Source organism: Leuciscus leuciscus, assembly GCF_965113295.1.
Source record: "Leuciscus leuciscus genome assembly, chromosome: 21".
Taxonomy (NCBI): Eukaryota; Metazoa; Chordata; class Actinopteri; order Cypriniformes; family Leuciscidae; genus Leuciscus; species Leuciscus leuciscus.
In genome coordinates, this window is record NC_138745.1 from 21,587,498 (window position 1) to 21,613,538 (window position 26,041).

General features: G+C 41.3%; 1 protein-coding gene across 1 annotated transcript in view; it reads right to left on the reverse strand.

Moving 5' to 3' along the window:
* The window catches only part of thrab (thyroid hormone receptor alpha b), a 168,024-nt gene extending 147,636 nt beyond the window's left edge, over positions 1-20,388 (reverse strand). The window contains exon 1 of the mRNA XM_082151064.1: positions 20,062-20,388. The gene's annotated coding sequence lies outside the window, so the exon portion shown is untranslated. The remainder of the gene's footprint in view (positions 1-20,061) is intronic.
* Positions 20,389-26,041: the final 5,653 nt, after the last annotated feature.

Consider the following 26,041-nt stretch of genomic DNA (forward strand, 5'->3'; position numbering starts at 1 on the left):
AATGATTTCTTTATAAGCAAATATCTCCCTTTGCTTTGAACTTTGAGCATTGTAACTTTGCAGATGTTGTTTATGCTCAAACAGCAACATTACACACTAACTAAAAATAGAAAAGTGAAATCATAATCAACCACCCCTTTAAATAACCCATTGCACTTGCAACATTAATAAATGTAGTTTGTGTCAACCACATTTGAATTACTGGCTGCTTTTGAAGATTTTGAACACATCTTCTTAATATTCAGCTTTGAAAAGTAATATCAGTGAACACTGAGTGATGACGTTGAATCAGAATATTGAATTTAATTCACCACACAACAATTCATGCAAAATTAGTTTGGCTGAAATATTGGTGGATCAAAGCGAAGAACTTGCTGCACAACTGTTTATTTTATCACCTGAACACAAAACACCCTGAACAGCATTCCCAAGTTCAAATACACAAACTGAATTACCCAAACTTTATTTTCGTTTTTCAGCTAAATAAAAACTTTAATTTTGGTTTTAGAGTTTCAGTAAACAATTCTTTTCAGTCCATCACCATTTAACATGTAATAGTTAACAGTTCTGACGTATGCACGAACAGCTGGGGACAGCACGGACGCGGACTACTTGTATTTATACTACTGAAAGTGTATGCTGGGAATGGGACCCACTCGGCGGACGTGTTCCAAGTGAAGATTGGCGTGTACAGTCCCACACATTCGCAGAAGATCGACGTGTACAGTCCCACACACGCGCAGAAGATCGGCGTGTACAGTCCCACACATGCGCAGAAGATCGACGTGTACAGTCCCACACACGCGCAGAAGATCGACGTGTACAGTCCCACACATTCGCAGAAGATCGGCGTGTACAGTCCCACACACGCGCAGAAGATCGGCGTGTACAGTCCCACACATGCGCAGAAGATCGACGTGTACAGTCCCACACACGCGCAGAAGATCGGCGTGTACAGTCCCACACATTCGCAGAAGATCGGCGTGTACAGTCCCACACATTCGCAGAAGATCGACGTGTACAGTCCCACACACGCGCAGAAGATCGACGTGTACAGTCCCACACACGCGCAGAAGATCGACGTGTACAGTCCCACACATTCGCAGAAGATCGACGTGTACAGTCCCACACATGTGCAGAAGATCGGCATGTACAGTCCCACACATGCGCAGTAGATCGCCGTGTACAGTCCCACACACGCGCAGAAGATCGGCGTGTACAGTCCCACACACGCGCAGAAGATCGACGTGTACAGTCCCACACACGCGCAGAAGATCGGCGTGTACAGTCCCACACCAGCGCAGAAGATCGGCGTGTACAGTCCCACACATGTGCAGAAGATCGGCATGTACAGTCCCACACATGCGCAGAAGATCGACGTGTACAGTCCCACACACGCGCAGAAGATCGGCGTGTACAGTCCCACACCAGCGCAGAAGATCGGCGTGTACAGTCCCACACACGCGCAGAAGATCGGCGTGTACAGTCCCACACCAGCGCAGAAGATCGGCGTGTACAGTCCCACACATGTGCAGAAGATCGGCATGTACAGTCCCACACATGCGCAGAAGATCGACGTGTACAGTCCCACACACGCGCAGAAGATCGGCGTGTACAGTCCCACACCAGCGCAGAAGATCGGCGTGTACAGTCCCACACATGTGCAGAAGATCGGCATGTACAGTCCCACACATGCGCAGAAGATCGGCGTGTACAGTCCCACACATGCGCAGTAGATCGCCGTGTACAGTCCCACACACGCGCAGTAGATCGGCGTGTACACTTTCACACACGCAATTTCAAAAACATATCTGTCTTTATATTGTTTTAACAACGGATTGTAGAGGTGCGGGTAGCAACGGACTACTTCACACAGCCTCTTTAAATTCGACGTCCATGTTGTTTTTCCAGCGCATGCGCAGTTGGTGCTTTTGTAGCATAGTGAACATGTGTACTTGTCTGCGTGAGCACAAAAAATGGGAGGCACGCGGATGCCCGCAAATAGCCTCTGCGTACACCCTGATGACGACTTTTACGCCACGCGGACCCTAGCGCATGTGGAAAGTATAACACGGCTTTAAGAATTAGTGCACCTAAGATGAAGATCATGTGCATTGGTTACTCTCGATCAAATATTCTAATATCCATCGGCCAACAACGCATTGACAAAGTTGAACGATTTACTTTTTGGGCAGTATGATCACGAGTGAAGGAGATGCTGAACACAACGTCACTTGCCGGATCGGGAAGGCTCTCACGGTCTACCAGCGCCTTTTGTCCATCTGGCGGTCAAATACCAGCAGTCTACGAGCCAAGATTAGACTTTTAAATGCCATCGTCATCCCGACAGCCATATACGCCTCTGAGATTGCTGCAAAGAAAGATGGCAGCAAATTCTGCGAATATCGTACAGAGATCGCATAACCAACGAAGAAGTGTACCGCCGCACCTTGAGTCGAGCGCTAAGTGGACCTGGTTGCCGAACGACGGTTCCAATTTGCTGGGCATCTGCTCCGTCTCCCACAAACCTGAATTCCAAAAGCGGCGATGATGTGGACGCCTGGGCAAGACCAGAATAGGATGCCAAAACAGAAGCCTGGCCGTCCGAAAAAGACTTGGCGCGTTCATTAAAGACCTGGACACTGGGAAAATCATTGGACAAAGCCGAAGTCATCGCACTTACGCTGGTGGTCGCTTGTTGCCCAATGGAGGAACTAAATCTAAATCAACCAGACTTTCTAATCACAACACAACTCCTTTTCTCTTAGTAATGTTCACCATTTTGTTAAATTTATATTCAGTTTATTTCTGATTGATTGAACAGCCTCAAGACAAAATTAAAAAAGCAATAGAAAAAGCTTTCACGCACACAGAAAAAAAAAATTTGGAGATTGATCTGCTAGGGTGAAAGCCAAAATGGGGCCCAGTCTGCATGCCAAGTCAAACAGCTCTCCCATCTCTACTCGGTATAGCAGCCAGAGAGCGAGGCAGCTAACATTTGACACCTTTTTCATTTTCAGATAAAGTATTGCTTCTCAAAGGCATGACCTATTTTTCCCCTTTGCTTTTACCACTAGTTTAAGTCAGATGAGCAAGGCTCTGGCTTTAAGGCAGACATACCAAGCTGCAGATGTTTGCTCTAGAAACGTGTAAGGAAATTATGACAGCTATAAATGGATGGCTCTTACCTTCTATGCTATCAGGTCATTATGGGATGACTATATGCTGCTTTTTACATTATTATAATTTTTTTGTAGCCTGATTTCATCTGATGTGATACTGCAGCCACAATTTTGGCTTACGGTGTCTTTTGATGTCAACTTCTGAAATCGTTCATGGTCTGATGGTCACAAGGAGGCAATGACCTAAAGCTCCGGGCCGTTATTAAAGACATGCCTTGCATCAACAACATTCATATAGTCCACGGCTCCACTTATGTTATTAAACACAGGTTTGAGATTGAACTGGGTCAAGGATGGCCGATCTGCAGGTGACGTTACACCACATACCTCTGCCAGATGGACACGGCCATACCTACTGCACATTTAGAAACACATACCTAATGCACATACTTTTTTTAGAAACACACTACGATATCAATTAAGACCATAACCCGCCATGAGATCGTGTGGACAGACATCAATAAAATAAAATAATATTCTTGGTTAGTATTTAGACTAATACTAGTACTTAGTACCAAGATGGGCACTTTATAAACAAAACTGGACAATCTTTGCAACATGTAGGCTACAGCTAACTAGAATACATAAACAAGCACAATATTTTTTGATTTAGACACTTTAACATTAAGGTTCAAAATGATTTATTGGCACAGTAAAAAACTACATTGCCAAAGCATACAGTATTGTAAGCAATATTGGCTAAAATAAATAACTAAATAGGTTATATAATGGTTGCATAGTTTGACTGTGTAGATATTGCACAAGTGCACCATTTGAACTGCACCACTTGAAAAAAGATGGCAAAACGTAACGCCATTCAAACCTAAAAGTACAATGTGAAAAGAGACCTATTAGGGAAGAGAGAAGCGTGGAATTATACTCAGTTCAAGCCAAGCAACAGATTCAAGCGTGGAAACAGCTTGAATAAAAATGTTTATGACGGTGGTGTCTAACGGGTGGGTCAGCTCACAGAACTAGGCTACTTGGCTGCTCTCTACACAGCTGCTTCAGGTTTCGCTGGTTCAGGGTCATTCAGCGAGGGGTCTCCACGCCATGCCATCTCCCTCCTCTACTTCCCATGAATCACAGCCTACTATAACACAACCACTGGCCTTGTCCAAATCCATGCCATAACAGTGTCCAGGCTTCTTTAACTCAATCTCTAAATACTCACCACTCTCTATTTACTCTAGAACAATCTTGCTTGAATAACTTTACTAAAAAGAATTTAGAATGATCGCATAATAAATATTGAATCAAGCACTAAATATTAAATATAGACTTTATCATGAACAATAGAGACTTAATATTGTTTTATATACACAGGGTTTTGGGTCAGTAAGATTTTTTAAACACTTATTCATACTTTTATTCAGCAAGGATCCATTAAAAACTTTCCCCCTCCTTAAAATCCCAAACTTAACATCAATGCATGCAACATGACTGTCGTAAAATGCAGTCTACTGCGGGATGTGCTTAATATGCAATATTTACTTGATATTAAAAATAGTAATAAAATGAGCAGCTTTGGTGAACACAAGATATTTCTTACAAAATATTTCAAAACTCTTTTGAATGTTAATGTAGCATATTGTTGTAGTAGGCCTATAGCACAGGCAGTTGCTAACATATTTGGTTATTTGGATGCAAAATACACACCTGAACTAGCCAGTCCAGTTGAAGATGACTAAAGTTAGAAAATGAAGACCGCATGACATTAACTCCACACAAGAGTGGTGGTGATGACAGCTCACTTTGTCCCACAAAACAGTGGGCAGGGAACTCTCCTTAACGAAATCCTGATCCAGAAAAACTCATTCCCTACATTATCTGTTGAAGTTAATGTGGCTTGACCATCGGCAGCTTTCCAGAAATGAAACATAGGCCTACTGAATGTTGCAAAGTGAGGTTATAACCTAGCATCATTATTACACCCTGCAACATGCCAGTACACCTTTCTATAGAATTCATACCAAGAGCCAGCACAAGAGATGCACACAAAACAGTCTCTATATTTTTAGGGGAAAAAAAATTATATTTATGAAAAAAACAGACAGACAGAAAAGAAAGAAATACTAGTCAGAAAAGACAGACAGACTAATCAAAACAGGCAGATAGACAGACAGGTGAACAGAAGAGTTGAGGTTGTCACGAATATTCAATCTGCAATAATTGTTCAAAAAATAAAAATACTACTCACAGTTATAACTAGCCTAAATGCATTGGGTTGCGCTGTGGAGTGTGTAAACAAGATTTTATTTAATCACAGAATGTCATCTTCTGCTTCTAGGAGCTGCAAAGTTTGGAATTACTTTGAACAAAATGAAATGAAAAATGAATCAACATGTGTGCAAACATTAGCCGCTTTTCCATAGACGGGCCAGTAGCCTATGAGCAAGGGCTACAGTAACAATGTGCCGGGTGGGGCCAATAGCCTCTAACCTCAAGCACCAAGACCAAAATCAGGTTGTGTTTCCACTCTCGGGCCAGGAGCCCCGCAACACTACCCTAAACACACCTATAACACGCGTCACCTCCATAGAACGACGTCACATAACTCTACCGTTTAATTAAACTGGTATTTAACAATTCACATAAAAAGAAAACACATACCTATTCAGTTGCACTTTTTCTTAGTGGCCATATATGCCTAACAAAAAATATTCTATTAAAGTGTGTCCACCAAAGCGTTTTAGCCAGCTAAACAAAAAAAGCCAGGTGCTCTTCTGAAAACGCCCAGCTGGGGGGCATTTGAGAGCGCTTCGCAGGAGACACTTTGGTTGCTATTAGCAATTTTAACGTCTCCATTTTTGTTCAAGTAGGATGGTTGGTCGGTGTAGTATTTGTCCCACCCCTCCTCCACTCTCAGTGACACAAAAAATAAATAAAATAAATAAATAAATAAATAAATAGACAAGCACCCATACAAACTTCTATTCGAAGCACAAGAAGTCCTTTGAGGTGTCTATTGGAAGCTGCTTTCTCAAGCCTCTCGTATCCACTGCGGACAGCAAGCCAAATACGTTTAACCGAAGTAGTTTAAAATCTGGGTAAGCACACTCGTGAAATATTATTATGGTACAGTGTTATCAGTTTGGCTAAAAGAACACAAAATATATAAATGTAAGCTTGTTGTGTATATTGCATAATCATAACCTTGTTCAGAAATAATAGTGACAAAAACTTGATTAAAAAATAGCATCTCTCTCGTTAATTGAATATTCATTTTTTATGAGCCCAAATATTCAAATAAAATAAGTTTAAATAAAATATCCATATGTTTGCTTGGTCAAACCAAAGAGGAAACCATAGCGGAAAAAGCAACAGGTGTTCCAGGGAGATCGTAATCTGGACAAGTTGACAAATGATAGTGAACTCAAGGCAATAACAACAGCAGCAGAAACAACCAAAAGAGCAGTTGTAATGTTGATTTTCCTGTTCCCTTTATGGAGGCTCCATGAATCCTCTGTCGGTGTATGTAATCTGAAGATGTGATCTCCTTCTCTACCAGTCTTCATTATGAAATGAAATCTCACCTCAGTTCTCAATCCTTGTTCCTTTTCTCACAGAATATCACACATATTCTGCAGGTGCAGTAAGCTGCCAAGATTAATCCTCAGCCCGCTGCTGGAGCCTGCATCCAGTTAGTTTTACATCAGGCCTGGCTAGAATAAGTTGCTCCAAACCGTAGAAAAGTATACTGCAACATAGGAGTGTGCGATATCATCTACGATAATATCGATATTGTTTTAATGATGTGAAATCTGACATTAGTATGTCCCTCACTTTGCAAACACCAAGCAAAAACTCGGCAAGATAGTTAACCCTTTTCGGTTTAGGTTAGACTACTGAACGTGCGCATTTAGAGTGCACGCTCTCAACTGCGTGATTTACTCTATTTAAATGCAGCAAAAAACACCCCTGTATTAATTGTCTGTTAGGCTATTTATCATATGATATAGATAAGCAATCACACAAAGAGTGCCATTTTCCCCCCCAAAATATCAGCACAATTGCAAATGCGATATTGATTTTATACAACAGTTTAATAAACAAGAAGTTAATAATAAGTGACTTACATTTTAGATGCAATATTGCCATTTCTCAAAACATATTTTATGATCTGCAGGGGGGGGGAAAGGGTCATATAGATTTTAAACAACATGGTGAATGAAGAATTTACATTTTGGGGTGAACTATTTCTTAAAGGAAATGTCATTCTGTCATGTTGAAGATTTATTTCAAGAGATAATCCACTGGAAAACACCACTTTTTCACCACCATTATATGACACATCTATCTTTGAAAACTCATTCACAAACCTCTCTTGAGATAAAAAAAAAAAAATTATTTGAAGGGGTCATAGACTGGATAATTGTATTATTTTATTATGTTTCCTGGGGTGCCCTTATAATGTTAGTATGATTTTAACATCAAAAATGGTCATAATTTATAAATAAAAGGCATTTTTCCTAGCCTGATTTTAGCCTCTGATTTGAACTAGGGATGGGACTTTTTCTCGACAAAACGACCGACATTCGACACATGCTCCACTCGACAAAAAAAATAGAGTGTCGACATGTCGAGGGGGCGGGGCTTGTGGGATTTCCAAATTGCATTTTTATTTTTTGGGGCTTTTAATTTATTACATTTCCTATTCAAATACACATCATAAAGCGCCACTTTTCCCATAGTGAAATAAACCATTTTAAATAAAACAATCCATTTTTTTCTAAATGGGATCGCCACTTGACCGTTGACCCTGTGTGTGTGTGTGTGTGTCAGGCGACAGAGTCTACATGGCGGCAGCGGCAAATAACAGGAGCAAGGTGTGGGGGAGTTTTAGCAAAATTAATGCTAAGATAGTGAGGTGCAAATTGTGCGGCAAAGATTATGCGTTCCACACAGACACGTCAGGGATGCCAGCGGAAAGAGTGTTTTCAGCCGCGGGACTGGTCGTGAGTAGACTCCGCAGTCGCCTTCTACCCAAACATGTGGATATGCTTCTGTTCTTAAACAAAAATTAGGCCTAAATGGTAAGATACCTATTGGTATATTTTATTTTCACTGCTGATTTGTTATGTTGAGTTGATTGTATTATGCTGCCTCCTTTTCTGTGGTTAAAAAAAAAATGGGCACGCTGTTTTCAATTTTAATTGTTGCTTATTTTCACGTTTGATAAGCATGTTAATGTTATATAATGATAATATAGAGTGTTATTTTTTTCATTCGGAAAACTATCTTGTTTAGGCTACATCATGCACAGAGCTAATTAACTAATGGACAGGCCGTTTTATTTCTGTAAATTCCGAACGGCAAAAAGTAGCCTACGTCTTATGTGTTTGTAAGGCTGTTGAATAAACATTTTAAATTAGCCTACTCTCAATCTCGTTTTTATTATTACCGCTTCAATGGTCAAAATTTGACACTAGAGCCATGTTTTTGAGACTAGAATAAACTAGTACAACGATGTAGAATATGTTCCACCCTCCGCATTGCTGCTGCTCTTTAAAAAAAAAGGAAAAAAAAGGCCGACAATCCGACAAAAAGTCGACACATGGGCCTCGACAGTCGATTTCCCAAATCCCGTGTCGTTCCCATCCCTAATTTGAACACTCTGTTTTCTCATGTCTGCTGTGAGACTTCAGTGTAAACGCCCACTGCTGTGATTGGCTGACATGTTTGCATATGAAATAGCTAGTATTACATGTGGAACTCTCTCTAAAATATTTACTAAGTTTTTACTATAACAGCTATCGAGATTAAGGAATCGTGAAAAGTATTGATCATAATTATCTATTCACATCACATGAAAGGTTGCAGTGATGAGCATTGAGCAGATGACAGACAGTCTGTTGATCGCGTATGAAAAGATCTTATCATTTCAACGCAATTTCGGCACTCTCACGAATGCTTTCACCAGAGGTGTAAAGTCAAGGGGTCAGAAAGTAAAAGTCCTGCCATATATTTATTCCACCCATGAACTCAGCCAGCTGATTTCACTAATTAGTTCTATCTCCTGGCTGAAAAACGGTGCTAATTAGCAAATCCAGGTGATTGGAACAAAATACTGAGGAGGACTTTTACTTTCTGAACCTGGACTTTACACCTCTGGCTTTCACCAAATAACAATGCAAAGATGATGTAAATTAGGGATGTTAACCGATGACCGTTTGACCGATGGTTGACCGTATCAACGTTAACCGATCAAAGTTGTCGGCAGTCGGTTAAAAAAATAAAAATTAGGCTCTAAAATAGGCTATTATAGACAGTGGACTAAACGCTTCTACAGTTAGCCATCTCATTCCAAGATCTTTTTGTGTGAAGTGAACAAATCCCTCACACTCAATTTTTCATAACTCGCCTGTTTGTACTTAATAAACCAATAAAACCATTTGGCGCGAGGTCACAGCGTTTGGGTTTGCGCGCTCACAAGGTTTGCGAAAAGTAAAGGCTACAGGCTAAAACACTCGAGGTTAGAGCCAGGGCAGACGACAGGATGAAGCATGCAAAGAAAAGTAACAGATAAGGTGATGATGATCATCATCTTTCTTTATTATTGTTAGCACTACCTCAAACTAAAGCGGCGTCTCTTCGGAGCTGTCATTTTCTTAAATGAGCCGCGGCAATGTTTCAAATGAGCTTCTAACGCTAGACAAACGCCTTTATTTTCAACGCGATCACCTTGTACCCAAACCATTTCGAAACTAAGGAGCCATTTGTCCTCCGATTACATACAAGCTCCTCGGCGCCGCGTCTGCGGGACTCATGTTTCGCGCTGTAGGGGATTTAAAAAAAAGTGACGTGAGTGGAAGGGCGGCACAGTGTGTGTGTGAGCGGGAGGCAGAGCGGCATGCGACAGAGTTGCGAAATTGCAGGCGCGGCTCGAAATGGCTGTTATTTCAAATAGCGTAGCATATTTTAAACTAATCGGTTAACCGGTTTCAACCGGCTAATGAGGCTCGGTGGTCGGTCAAGAAAATGTTTAGTTTTCGCCATCCCTAATGTAAATACAGTAAGAGCTTCGACAGTGTCATGATTTTGTGATGATTGATTTCAACGAGTTTTGGCAAGTGTCCTGATAAACTCGCGCTGTTTGATTGACAGCTTGGGCAACTGGAAAAAGGGAGCGTTCTTTGATCGCTTTCTTTTAGGGCTGCACGATAATGGCTAAAATGATAATCACGATTATTTTGCTCAAAATTATAATCGCGATAATTAATCACGATTATTCTCATTTGAGAAACTACAGAGAAAGAGAAGAGACAGTTAACGGTTTTGCACGAGTATTTGCGCAAAATCCGAGCAGATTTGGTTTAAACGAATTTCCACAGCAAAGTGAGTAAACATAATAACATGCCAAATTGGCCAGTGATTTGACAGTGATACCCGCCAAAGTTAATTTTTAGCGCATTTGGCGGGTGTTAATTTCAAACCATCAGACTTCATTTAACCAACTACAACTTCCTCAGACAGCAAGTCAATAACGTTACAAATGGCATGATTTAACGTTAGATGAGCGCTTTGTGATGTGTCTTCACATTAGATCTTCTAAGCAACACATTTCGGTTGAAAATGAGACAAAGTACAGATCCAGATCGCTCAGCAAATTCGTACTGCAAAGAAAAATAGTCTAACTTACTTGTTGATAAACGTAAAAACTGATTCACGACATCATGAAAACTGGTAAAAACTTAAACTTTAAAAAATAGAACAGTGAAACTCATTTAGAAACAGTTTTAGTCACGCAAACGGCACAAGTGGCTTGTGAAGAAACAGACTGGCTGTATAACAATTTCATGTAAACAGAATATCGCTGTGGAGATCAGTGCTTTTACCACAGTGTAGAGCGCGCGCGCAGGGTTGCCAGATTGCACCGACTAAGTAAAACACGGAGCATAAAATGTAAGAGAAAAGCTCTGTTTGGGTAATTTGGGAGATTTAAGATATTCAGATCTGGCAACCACAAACATCAGTGCTAGTGGGGACTTGTTTACAATGCAAGATAATGCAAATGTCTAATAAAAAAGCGTTTTCAGGATTAAAAACAAGCGAGCAAATATCGCGGCGATTTTTAAAAATTAATCGAGAAAGGCAGATATCGTTATCGCGATTAAAATACGATTAATCGTGCAGCCCTACTTTCTTTATATAATTTAATCACAGTTTAAATAAGATTATTTTCATCCTACTAAGAGAAACAACGTGAAGTTGATTGTTTAGTCACTGGCTTGATTTACTGATGCATAAACCGTATTGAATGATATTTTGAGAGATAATCTGTCTGAACTTGAATAATTATATCAGAACTCACTGATCACAGATCAGGCATTAGAATAATCATGACTACTTACATGTTTGTGGCGTTGCTGGCAGATCCATATCGTAAAAATCTGTTTGCAAATCCTGCGCCGAAATTTACCAAATAATCCACAGTGAAATACACCGAATACAATCAAATAATGCACTGCTGAGACATTCACATTGTTGTGAAAAACAACTCCACTATCCTAGCATTAGAATTGTTTGGAAGGTAATGGTATTATTGATCTTTTCTCGTTCTCATGTCACTGTACACTAGCGCTCCAGTGGGCGGGGCCAAAGCTGAAGTGTGACGTCAAAAGTCTCCACTTTTTAGATCCTGTCGTTTGCTGGCCTTGGTTTCAATAAAATCCGTTTTTGGAATAACATGAAAGTTTTGAATTTTGAAACTTGCAGGGTATTTTTATAGTATAACGAACTCTTAACTGTCAAAGGATCAAGGAACATTTGAATTCTCAGTCTATGACTACTTTGAGAGATGTCAGAAATGTGACCATAAACAAGAGTTGCATCCAACTGTGACAATGTGCTGTAAATTAAAGGAAGACATATTGGCTTGCAGCAAGAGAGCTGTCAGTTTTCATACAGCTGAACCACACACACAATAATAAAAAATTAAAATAAACTACAATCACTATTCATATTTTTCTGTAAACACTTACAAGCTATACAAGCAGCAAGCAGCATGGGCTGACATGCAAGTTCACAATAGCCCAAAAAAATATCACAGGCCCGTTTTTCAGGATTAAAATAAATGACAACACCTACTTTCTGGGTTTTTATATGGAGGCATTTAGCGGTACAAATAGGCAACTGTTGTAACTGATGGCCTAAATATCAAAGGCATAATAAAAGGTAAATGATCATGAGGTGTGGCACAACATCGCTGCCAAACCCTCAGCTCCTGGAAACGGTTCAGATGAATTTCTCAAGCATGAATGTTTATGTAAGAACATTCTCCTAAAAAGAATTCCTTCCTCATAGTAACAGTTTCATAGTAAAATCAGATTCAAGATCATTTCAATGACCCAGACCTCCCAGACAAATGCAAAATCTGCATCTGCAAAAATGCCTCACTTTTATAATACATTACAATACAAAATAATATAATAGAAGCACAAAAAGATGCAGAACTGCAATTCACGCAGTGCAAACAAAACATTACCTAACTTTACTTTCAATATTGAGGACGGTGGCACTCCCATAACTCCCAGGATTTTGATTTTCTGCCAACTCACTTGTCATCCATTTTAGTCTATCTATAGAAGTTATACATTACCCAAGATGACTCAAAATGGAAGTGGTGATGAATGCATTTTTCTGCTGTTGAATCATGCCTTTTATCAATACATCTGACTTGCGTTTTTCAGAAGAATTCTCTTTTGTCCGCAAATCTGACGCGTTGTGCACCTCCCATTGACAGAATAGTTCAACACATATCTCATACCATTCCAAGACTACAATTGAGCAGATCTGCAGGAATGAGGAATGACTTACAGTTCCATCGTGCTGAAGTCAATGGGTTTTCTGAATAGGCTTTTGGTTAAATGCCTGAAATAAGGTCAGTGGTTACACAAGCTCAATATATTTTCACGTTTTTTTTTTTTTTTTTTGATGACATAAAATACATCAGTACTCCCCACTTACGATTTTTAAGCTTTTATGTGTCTTGAAAAAGGTGGTTGCTAACAAATGGCTAAATGAGTCTACAGAGGTTGTCAGGGACATTAAATGTCATCACATCAAACTGGAAAACTCATCTACTTTTATAGTCATGTTGTGTTTATACTCACTCTCTTGCAAACTATTCTAAATCAAACTTTTCAACTTGAAGATTGAGAGAAGCCATGCGACCATGGCGAAGTATATTTATATCCTACTTTTATCCGTTTACTTCAGGCGAAATCTTGCATTTAGGCTTCAAAATGCAAATATTAACTATATGAACAAATTTTGTAAAAATCATAAACCTTTCTTGATCACAGAGCTTAATTTCTGCAATAATCCAAAACTCAATGGAAATATCCTGTTGGCTTTTTGTCGATGGAACCAGGGTGATGCCAACTTACAAGTTGGCTAGTCTCAGCCTCAGACGTCACGCCCACGGAACGTTGGCTAAACGTCTGATGCATATGGTACACTTAATTGGAAACACTTCAGGAATGTCGAAGTCGTCATCTGATTGGTTGAATTTTATCGGATTTCCGGGGGGCGCGAGTGTCGCGTTTATTTTCGGTCCGCCGGGAAACAAATGTCATGACGCCAAAACCCCTCGTGGAAGAAGAAAGCCGTTGTTTTTACAACTGAGACAATGAGCGCTTACTAGGGATGGGCATTCGATTAAATTTTCTTAGTCGATCGTCGGGAGAATTAACGATCGACTATCGATTAATCATTAATATTTTTATATTGAAATTCATTATTTCTTTAACTTTTTATAAATTAAAAATGCAATGAAAATACAAAAATACAGTTTGTTTGTCCTCGATGAGATCTTTATTACAAGAAGATGAACTTGTGGCAGTGAAACTGGACGTTCGGTAGACTTGAAGATTCCTGCGGTGCTCTAAACCAGCGGAACCTGCAGCTGCGAGCCGGCGTTCTTAAACAGAGACCCATGGCCACTTCATCCGTTTTCTGTGATCGGATAGCTATCCGGTCGTGAAAAGACCAAATCTAAATGCCCTCCGAAACGCATTCGAGACGGATTTAAATCCGATCGCTCAAACCACTTCAGGAGGAGATCTGAGACGCATTCCAGACGAAACTGGACAAGAGTAAATGCATCTGGTTGTTGAAACCACATATGTAAATTTGACTTATCCCAAAAATGATAAGAAATAAACGTGTGAGAGCGTGTTATAGGCTATATGTCATGTTATATCCAGATATGACGACGCTACTTCAACACGCATCGCCACAGATGAGCATCTATTCATCAAGCCAACGTGCAAACTATCGCAAATCAAAGTGAAAGTCATTCATCAACACACAATCATCTTCATTAAAAGTAAAGAACCGAAATGATCTTACCAGGGCTGTTGCCGCAATATCTTGTTGCGGTCTTTGATTTAGAAATTTTCGCTGATGATCAATAAAATGCAGCTCATATCAGTTGCTTTCGATGACGTGCAACAATTTAAATATGCATATAGCGCGGGAATTCAAGATCGGATTTATATCCGTTTTGCAAAAACACATTTATGTGACCAGGTGTAAATGGAATCGTTTTGATAAATCAGATAGCTATCCGATCTGAGAAAACGCATGAAGTTCCCATAGAACTTCTGCACCAGTCTACTGATTTCTGTTGAGAAAGATAAGCATGTTGACATGATCTGGGATCAGACGCGACCGCAACCTGGTGACAGCCAGTCCAGCCGCCGAAAACACCCGCTCTGAGGGGACTGACGTTGCCGGGATGCACAGGTACCTCCGTGCTAAAATTAATTCCATTTCTTCAAGACTCACACTACGCAACGCAACCTGCATTAGTTTAATCGATAACAAATAAACGTGATCGACGAAATTCTTAACGATCAATTATCGATCGTCGATTAATCATGCCCATCCCTAGCGCTTACCACGATCAACTAAACGCTGTATTTTCAAAAGTATGTGAAGTTCGCGGCTCCATTGATGCAGTAAACTTGCACAAGGTTCTTGAATGAATAATTTATTAGATGCACGCCGGTCTGTTATTGTAGGGACATCAACATTATATTGTCACGCCCCTAAATATGACGCGGTACAAAACAAACTGTGATTGGTTGTGTTACATGTCAGTCAAACGTCCTCTTGGGCGGTCCTTGGCCAAGAAATGCTGCGATAGAGTCCAGACCTTCTGCCGTCAGTCTGAAGGTCTGGCTATGCGAGACTACAAGTTGGCCAACAAAATTACATCAATCCTGCAGCACTCTATAAGACATAATAATGATATAATAAAAATTGTTACTTTTTATACTACAGAGGAGCACAGAAATGTTTGTTGTTCTCACACCAAACATACTAAATCTAAAACCATGCTATCTACACTCAGTGGGAGGAATTAAGCTAGAGGTAACCATTTTTTTCTGTACTGTGGAGGTACAATCTATTAACACATTCAGCTCTCGACAGCTACAAAAAGTCTAGCACCTGTTACACACTTTGTTGTTAACAAACAGATAAAAGATTCATAGATACATCCAATCTACAATTCCCAACATCCAATGCTATAGTTTAATTCCATGCTGGGCTGAGAGTACCTCCAGTCAGTGAATCAAACGTATTCTTTGCACCATTTACAATGCAAAAAATAAACCAGCACATTTCCGAGCCAAAAGAGCAACAGGGAGGAAGCCACTAAGACCAGATTAAAAGGCTGTCTGAGATTTAGGGCTGTTAATTAGTGTGAAGTGTGGCTTTAAAAAAAAAAACGCCTCTCGGGACTCTGTTCTTATAAAGGCTAGTATATACTTTCGTCTTGCTCGCATGCCGCCCTTTGCGGTCGTGTATGTGTGAGGCGAGGGGACGATTTTTGTAATGAGGCCAGATCTCATCTGAAGTCTCTCACTGACATGGAAACCACATGAACTAACCAATAACAGAAACTAAAGACAAAAAAGATCAAATACAGTCGGGAGTTGGCCTGAAAGAAAAGGACAGTGAAAGACAGAGATAGCTTTTTGTGTATAACAAACTGACGGAGTGTGTGCGCGTGTATCTGTGTGCATGCAGGTCCATGATGATTGTGTGGGCAACGTTATCTCAAAGGGGCCAGAACAGCGGTGGGTGACGTTCACGGGTGATTATACAGAGTGGCGATAAATTCATGTTTCATAGGACAGTGGTTGTGCTTATCAGAACTGAAGCCGAACTGCCCTCCGCAAACGTTTTAGACCAAAGTCAAAGTTCAGTTTTGGCATTTGCCACCATGCATCTGCTGTGAACGCAGTCAAAGAAAGAGGTTAGCAGCACGGTTAGCGCAGCCATGAATTATGTAACAGCTGACACACAGCAAAGCCAAGGCTATGTTACAGCTAAAAACATGTAATTATCTTTAAAAAGAAAAAGCAGGAAGTTGTACAGGACCCCTTTTAATGCTCCAACACATAAAAGGAATGCTGTGCTAAACATAATTGAGCTCATTTGAGATGCTTTCTCTGTGTGTGGAAACCCCATTTATACAGACCAGGCATGTGATCAGTTTAAGAGAAAAAATAAGGATAATTATTATGATTTTTATTAAAAATATATATTTTGTTAAATTGAGTATTTGATCATAATAATATATTATATTACAATAAAATATATGTTATAATAACAGTATTAATTTGTAATAAAAACAATCATTTATAATAAAAGTATTAATTAAAAGTGTTAATTTGTATTTGTTCTTATAAATTATTATTAATAATAATAATAATAACAAAGAAATATCTTTATTATTATTTTACAGAAAAACAGTAAAATTGCAATACTAATATTTACGGTTGTCCTCATTTCTTTGCTTTCAAACGTTAAACCACTGAGCTTTCATTTTGGTGGAAAACTGCAGGGAGACGCTTCGCTTTGTTGACAACAACAGATCTATAAACAATTTTCATTACAAATTTGGGAAGATGCTTGGTGCACGTTGCGTTCCCAAATGCAAATTCTAAGTGACTTGCAGACTAGTATTTACTGTGAATTGAAACTGTAAATGAAACTTTACTCTGTATCATGCAGAGCGTTATATATACGTAGGCTATATATGATCGCACTAAGCCATCTCACATTCTCACAACGACGCATTGTCAAATTCATTTAAAAAAAGTTACCGGGCAACTGGTAACGCGGTTTCAGCGCATATTCTTACTCGAATTTGGCACTTTGAACCCAACATGCTATGGGTGACCCACAGATGGCGCCTCGAGCTCAAGTAGCGCTGTCAGGAGCAATCAGTGCATGACATAAATGTATTAGAAAACATAACATTTAGTAATTGTTTAAGGCCATTTTGCAATTCTGAATATGGAAAAATCACATCCCTGATAGACATACGAGTCTCCTTTAGAATATTTAGATTTAAACGCTAGCTCTTAAGGTATGTTTACTAGGGTATGGTTAAAAACGTAGGCTATACGTTTTGGCCGTTCATTTACACGAAAAAGGCGTTTTGGGGGCCTGAAAATGGGATTCAAGGTGCAAGGTTTTGAAAACTATGCCTTTACCGTCTTCATGTAAACAACACAAATTTGTGAAAACGGTGATGTCATGCATTTTTTTACATGTTCACGCATGTGTATTACGTGTTTGCTGTTTCAGCGGTCTCGGTCCGCTTGTTTGGCCCGCACCAGGGTTCAGATGGCAACGTTCACACTTATTCAAATGAACCGCAATAACAGAGCAATCGCACCAGGGTTCACTTTAATTGAACCAAACATGCCAACACAACTTTATAATGTAGTGCGAGAATCGTCTTTTACATACATTTTTGAAGCTTGAATGTCCAAGTCCTGCCTCAATTTTATTAAATTGAAAAGAGACAAGGATTTATAATAAAAAAAAGAATGGCATAGGTTTAGAATAAAATGAGGGTGAATAAACACAGAATTTTCATTTTTGGGTGAATCATTCCTTTTAAAGTGATAAAAGAACATCATATTTTGAGGTTATACCATGTTACCACACTATTATAATCTAAATGATTCTATAAAGAGGCAGGGTATTGTCTTTAAAAGCAGATGTCATTTAAAGTAAACTGCTGCAATCTAAGGTACAACATTTTGCATCTTTTTACAAAAATAATAAAATCCTGAGCGATAACGTTGGTTGATGTTTTACAAAATGAACTTATCGGCTTTCTAGTGTGTGTGTTTTAGATAAAAATGCATGACACATACAGGGTGATAGACAGCACGCTGTGATAAACTATAGGTCACAGCCTTAACACGTGCATTCTGCTACTTACACTAGAAATTATTTTACACCAGAGTGAACAAACACAAATGACGGTGCTATGGTTTTCAGCTTTGTATACTTCAATGCGCAAATGTCTTACATAATCAAATCAAAGCCAACTGAAAAAAATTTGAAAATCAGCCAACTGAGGTGTAAAACTGAATGAGGTTGGGTGTGATGTGGCAGCAATAAACAAATCAAATAATCAGGACATCTGAAATATGACACAAAGGATTGAAAACCCTTCAAGAATTTCCAAGTGCCTGGTGGGTTTATAGAAGTGGCCACAACCTAACCATTCTCATACTTCAAACCCATCATTGTTAGACTGTCAAACCTCAAAACCATTTAAAGTACCCAGCATGCTTTTTGAGTGTCTGCTTTAGCATCATATTGACTGGGATTTCAACTTCAGCTGCAAAGCCTTAACTCAATGTCACTGCTCAATGTTGACCTATATAGCAAGGGGCCATGGTATGGCGGGCTGCTAGGAGAGGGGCCAGGGAGTTCACTTCCTCCCCATTAAAAACTCATCAGGGCCCGACACAACAAGCCAAGCTACCGTTGGACAATGATTGCAACTCATCCTTGACTGGCTTTATAGCTCAAATCTAGCAAGATGTGCTCACATATATCACATATAGATATTTGTCGACAGTATCCATCAGGTAATTCAGCATTTAGATGAACTTCTCTTTAGAAACAAACATTACAGAATATCAAAACAGGTGGTTGCTCACTCACACATGCTTAAAAGTCCTTAAAAGTCCACTTGAAAGTAAATTGCATGTTCCCTGACAATTCAAGAAGCAATTAGGCTACTTAGTTATTAAAAACAGGTCACATTGGTATGAATCACTTTGAACGTAATTAAATTTCACTTTAAAGAATATGCTTAAGTTAATTGCATTAATCAAAATATCTTAAAGCAATTCCACATGTAAAATGGGAAATTGTCTATAATAAGTAAATAAAAAAAAATAAAAAAATACCACTTTCACATGCATATGTTTCACTTGTAAAATTACTATCCAAGCTCATTCTATTTAAATGAAAAAATAATTAAGGTAGCCTATTGAAGCTGCATATCGCATAATCAGTTTACTCTGTAAACAGTTCACACAAACTTTTCAAACAGTGAGCAGACTAATGAAATGTTCATCTCTTTACCAATTTACCTGTTGGTACTGTACCTTCTGGCCACGTTATCCGGTGAATAGATTGGAAAAGAGCACCTGAAGTGAACCCATCAGCCCAACACATGCAAGCTTCAGTATGTGTGTGTGTGTAGCAGGCACATACTGTACTGTACCAGTAGAAACGGGGCTACAATATGTCTGTTAGTACAGTAACTGTTATGTGCCTGAAACTAGGCCCTACATACAGCAAGACACTCTCCTCGCCGGCAACCTGTGCAATGTCAGCCGTTTGTAAGCAAAAGACCGCGTGCATTAAAGCCTGTGGTGTCTTACAGTGAGGAGCCATGGGAATGAATCATTTAGCTTTAGGACCGCTGACCTGTCAAACCATGCAGCTAGCGTACACTGGAATTAGCTTGCTAGGGCAGAGGAACGCGAAGGAATGTTACATAGGCGCGAGAGCAGTAAATAAACACGCACAGCGCGCGACTCACCGTGTGAATGTTTGGCGGGTTTCGGGGAGATCGTGGGGTTCCTGCGAGTCGGCGTCGCAGATAAGTGAAAACGTCCTGCTTCGTGTATCCAGTGCAAGTGTGGAGACACTAGTGCACACAGTGAACCGATACCACCGCAGCGTGTCTTCAAACTAATGTGTCCTCTTCCTAAAGTCCTCGGTTTGCTCTTTAGGACGTGCACTAAGCTCTTGGTGGTGGGTTTTCCCCTTAGTTTGAAGGGGGAAGAAAAGTCCTCTGCCTTGCCCGTGCTGCCACGACAGGGATTTGAAATGAAGAGAAATACTACGATCGCTCCTCCCTCCTCCCCAGTCCCACTCATGTACAGTACCACAGGGAGCGTATAAAACAATTTAATAAAACGATCTACTGCTCTCTACAGGACTAACACTGTAAAATACTTAGATGACTGCACTCTTTCAAACTGTTGTCATGTGAGGCGAATGACAGCGCGGGAGGCACCCGTCAACATCCCGCCGCATCACTGAAGATCCTCACCGCTGCCCTTCTGACTTAAAGGTGCACGCAGAAGTTTTGCTAATTAAAAGGTTTTAAACATAGAGAAATTAACAGCAGTTTTGAGAAATTTAAAGTAATGTAAATTCACATGCAAGTTTACACTCATCAGTCTTCTAGAAAAAGCTGTTTTATTTTATATGCAGTGGTGGTCACCCCCTATGCATGAACGGTAAAGCCGCAGTTTCCTCCTGATCTCTAACCGTTTCTCCTCCTAATCTCTTCCATATCGCTTTAAAATATAGCATTCTGTGCAGAATTCAAATGGGTCCGATACGTTTTCTGACTGGCTCAGTGCCTTCGTGTTTCTGGGCCGGAGCATATAAGTGAGAGAAGTTTAAGTTTTGAATGCTTATAGCCAGGCTACCTTCTAAATGTGAATTTTGGCATTGTTTTGGAGCACACTACCTTAAAGGCTAACATATTCATACTAAAAGTAAAAAAAACTTCCATTTTGATTTCATGGGACTTTAATAATATGTTTACTTTATATAGCACTTAGTCAATGCTTAAAGTCACCATGAAATCAAAAATGGACTATTCTTATTTTTTTTAAGGAAAACTGCAGTTTATTTAAAAGATAAATAAAGGTATAGATCAGTGTGTGTGCAATTCATCCATGCACGTCCCTATTTTATTTGATTTTTTAAATCATGAAGCCTAGTATTGTCCAGGATAAGATCAGTGTGTGTGCAATTCACTGGTCCAAACTAATGTGTCTAATTTTAAGATAATACATTAAAATAACATAACAAATAGGCCTACAGTTTGCAACATCAAGCAGCAGCATAACAGACTGTTTTGTACAGTTAAAATAACTGGAAGCTGCTGACACCATTCAAAAGTTAAAAATTACCTTTACAATAAAAAATAATCTGTTAGGTGGATAAAATATAAAAATTAACCATCCAAAGAAGCAGTTCCTGATGGCTTAATGAAACAAACAAGCCACAATAATGTGCAGATCTTGACAAAGATTGAAGGAAAATGTTATGGCATCAACTGCCAAGTACGAACACACACTCTCTTCCGCAACACAGCCACTGCAGGGGACGCAAGTAAACAGGTGAAATGGAACAAAACTAGGTAAACAAACTGTTTCGATATAATGCAGTACCAGTTAGTGAACAAACTTCATGCATCCAAGGTGACAGGTGTCATTATAGAGTGTAAAACTTCTGGTACTAATGTGATGAATCAGACTTATCTAACCTTCAAATGGATTGTTCACCCAAAAATGAAAATTGTCATCATCTAACCCTCATGTCGTTCCTTAAATCCCACAGTGAGTTTCCAAATCTGTACATGCTGCCTATGGATAAATATGCTGAATTCCTTTAATTGAATTGCATTCTTATAGGTACAGTATATGACTGATTAAATCTAAAACAGAATGAGTCATTTGAGCATAAGTGAAGGACAACTGGACTAATTAAACATGAATATTCATAAGCTGGAATAACCTCTGAATCAAACAAACCCTGAGCAAACAGCACATCTTCAGGAATGCAACAGCCATTAATCTAGAAAACAGCGAATTAAATGACATATGAATTAAAGACTCATCTTTGCCCAGTGAGGCTGTGCAAAAATAACAAAGGAACCTGTCATTTTAAATTTGGATGTTGATATTTTATTGAACAGTTAAAAAAAATAGGTATTTTTTGCCCTAAAAAGAACAAGGGAACAGGGGAACAGGGCAGCACATTCAGCCAAAAGGAGATGACTCACAAGACAAAGACTCAACAATACAAGTCTATCTCATCTGCTAACAATCTCAAGTATCATCACTTACCTGTTTATGCATTGTTTTCCAACCATATCTGCAAATAAACCTGTTTGAGTTACCTCAGTTCTGGTCATTGAGTCCAAGCCTGAGTGAGACAGAAGGTCAGACCAACAAGATGAGCACAGCAGGATTTTCCAATCATTCCCCCAAAGATCTTTTCCTCCCCCTTTCACGAGATGACCATCCCCTGGAATACTACGTGGAGGAGTTCCTCGAGCTCTGCCACCTGATGTCCTGGAGCGACGGCACCTGTCCATCTGTTTTTACTACTGTCAGTGGGAGCTACCACCTGCACGGTACTCCTCCCTCGTCTTTCCTCGCTCCTCATGCCCGCCACAAACCCAGAGCCAGTGCCAAGGACCACCAAGGACCACAAGCCCGAGTCCACCACAACCCAGAGCCTGCCGAGTCTGTCCAGGTGTGTGAGCTGGCCTTAATGTCCATCCTGGAGCTCAAGCCAGAACCAGTGTTCGTCCCAGAGCCCGAACCTGCTCTCGCAACGAGCATGAACTGCAAAGCTGGAGCCCACTGCAGACCCAGAGCCAAAGCCTGCCATGTCTGAAGTGGAGTATGCCTCTTTCAGGGCCTGTTTTGTGCGTACGTAATGGTTATAAATGAGGCTCCAGGTGTGGCCTGTATTGAAGTTCATCCCTGAGGGAGTGCTGGTGGAGTCTGACATCGTCGAGCAGAGTTCCACTCTTCCTCATGTCCCTGAAGTTTGTACCTCATGGGAACTCCTTGATAACCTGATCCCCTCTTACATTCAAGCCTTGTCACCACTGCTGGTCCCATCCAGTCCCAAGTTGGCTACCCAGTCATCAGCTCCGCCTTGGCGTGTGGATCTTTCTGTCTCCAAACTCCAAACTCCACCTTGGCCCTCCAACCCATCAGCTCCACCTTGGTGTGTGGATCTTTCTGTCTCCAAATCCCAAACTCCACCTCGGCCCTCCAACCCATCAGCTCCACCTTGGCTCAACACTCCCTCAGCTCCACGTGGTCCGTCATCCCTCAGCCTTCGTCAGGCTCCCTCATCCCTCCGGATCCAACTTGGTCAGGAGCTATCGTGCTTTCTTTTTTTTTTTTTTAAGTTTCAACTTTCTTTATGGTGTAATGTTGCTGTTTGAGCGTGAAAAACGTCTGCAAAGTTACAAAGCATACAATCCTTAGTTAGAGTTAGAGTTATTCTCTATAAGTGTGACGGTAGCCAGCCCTTCTGGATTATCCTCACTCAAGTTTCAGCGCCCCCTTTTGTATGTTTATGGACTCGCGTACTTGCTTCCTAGTATGCATTGTTGACTGCTGATTGACTATCACCTGTTCTGATTTAACTCTGATCAGTGAACCTATATCTGGCTTGTTAACCTGGCATCTCTTTGTGCAGTATTGTTTCACTGTTGTGTGCATGTCTGAGCGTTCCTGGTTTTCCTTGCCTACCTGTGTCTTGACTCTTGCCTTGCTGAATCTCTCTGATTGTCTGCAGTCTGCCTAGTGACCCTCTGCCTGTTTTTGGATTCCGTTTGCCTGCAGCCTGCCCTTGATCTCCAGCCTGGTTCTCGACATGCCTTTGTTTTACCCTGAATCTGTTGATGCTGAGTCCTTTATTTAATAAATTGTTGCATTTGGATCTGCCTCTGTCATCTCATTCATAACAGAATACTGCACCCAAAACGAAGATCCAGCAACTATGTCTACTCTGTATGCTGCAGTCACCGCTCGAGCTTCCCTGCTTGCCATGCATCAGCTCCAGCTGTCTCGCCTGACCTCAGTAACGGAGGAACTGCTCAAGGCTGTTCAATCTTTGCAAAAGTCTGCTGTGGCTTCATCTCCAGCGTCAGCATCTCCTGCACCAGCACATGCTTCCGAGCCTCTGACTATCGAAAGTACGAGCCCTCACCTCGCATTCCCCGAAAAGTTCACTGGAGATCCTGGTAAATTCAAAGACTTTGTTTCCAGATGCTCTCTGTATTTCATCCAGCAGCATTCGCTTTATCCTACTGATGCCGATAAGATCGCCTTTGTTTGTTCGCTGCTCTCTGGCTGCGCATTGGATTGGCTCGTCACGGTCTGGAAAACGGATGGATCCACCTTCCCCTCATTCGAGGTATTTATGCAGCACTTTCAAGCTATGTTCGATGGCGTTCAGGAGGGTGAGGAAGCGGAGAAACAAGCGCATCGCATCAGACCAGTCAAGCCTTCACGATTCGTCATGCCCGTGCAGCCAGCTCTTCGCGTTGGCACTGTCCGGACCGTGTTTCGCACCGGATCTTTTGAATCCGTTCTTCGCGCCGGTCCTGTTGAGCCTGTGCTTCACATAAGCCCTGCTACCCGATTAGTCACTAGACTTCCTATGATGATCTCCAGCATAATTGACCCTCAGCTGATATCAGTGTGATCGACCAGAAATATCGTGCCTCGCGCCAGATCCTTCGAATCCGCTCTCCGCACTGGAGCTGTTGTGCCTGCTGTCCACATGAGTCTTGCCGAGCTCGCGCCCCATATGGCGCCTGCTGAATCGAAGACTGTGGAAATTATGCCCGCCAAATCTGAGACCACGGAGGTTTCGCCTGCCGAACCGGAGTCTGAGCGCAACGAGGCCATTCCTGCCGAGTCAAATGAGTCAAGCCCTGCCGAGTCAAATGAGTCAAGCCCTGCTGAGTCAAGCCCTGCCGAGTCAAACGAGTCAAGCCCTGCTGAGTCAAGCCCTGCCGAGTCAAATGAGTCAAGTCCTGCTGAGTCAAATGAGTCAAGTCCTGCTGAGTCAAGCCCTGCCGAGTCAAATGAGTCAAGCCCTGCCGAGTCAAATGAGTCAAGTTCTGCTGAGTCAAGCCCTGCCGAGTCAAATGAAGCCCTGCCGAGTCAAATGAAGCCCTGCCGAGTCAAATGAAGCCCTGCCGAGTCAAATGAGTCAAGCCCTGCCGAGTCAAATGAGTCAAGCCCTGCCGAGTCAAATGAGTCAAGCCCTGCTGAGTCAAGCCCTGCCGAGTCAAACGAGTCAAGCCCTGCTGAGTCAAGCCCTGCCGAGTCAAACGAGTCAAGCCCTGCTGAGTCAAACGAGTCAAGCCCTGCCGAGTCAAACGAGTCAAGCCCTGCTGAGTCAAATGAGTCAAGCCCTGCCGAGTCAAATGAGTCAAGCCCTGCCGAGTCAAATGAGTCAAGCCCTGCCGAGTCAAATGAGTCAAGCCCTGCCGAGTCAAATGAGTCAAGCCCTGCCGAGTCAAATGAGTCAAGCCCTGCCGAGTCAAATGAGTCAAGTTCTGCTGAGTCAAGCCCTGCCGAGTCAAATGAGTCAAGCCCTGCCGAGTCAAATGAAGCCCTGCCGAGTCAAATGAGTCAAGCCCTGCCGAGTCAAATGAGTCAAGCCCTGCTGAGTCAAATGAGTCAAGCCCTGCTGAGTCAAGCCCTGCCGAGTCAAACGAGTCAAGCCCTGCTGAGTCAAGCCCTGCTGAGTCAAATGAGTCAAGTCCTGCTGAGTCAAGCCCTGCCGAGTCAAATGAGTCAAGCCCTGCCGAGTCAAATGAGTCAAGCCCTGCCGAGTCAAATGAGTCAAGTTCTGCTGAGTCAAGCCCTGCCGAGTCAAATGAGTCAAGCCCTGCCGAGTCAAATGAGTCAAGCCCTGCCGAGTCAAATGAGTCAAGCCCTGCCGAGTCTAATGAGTCA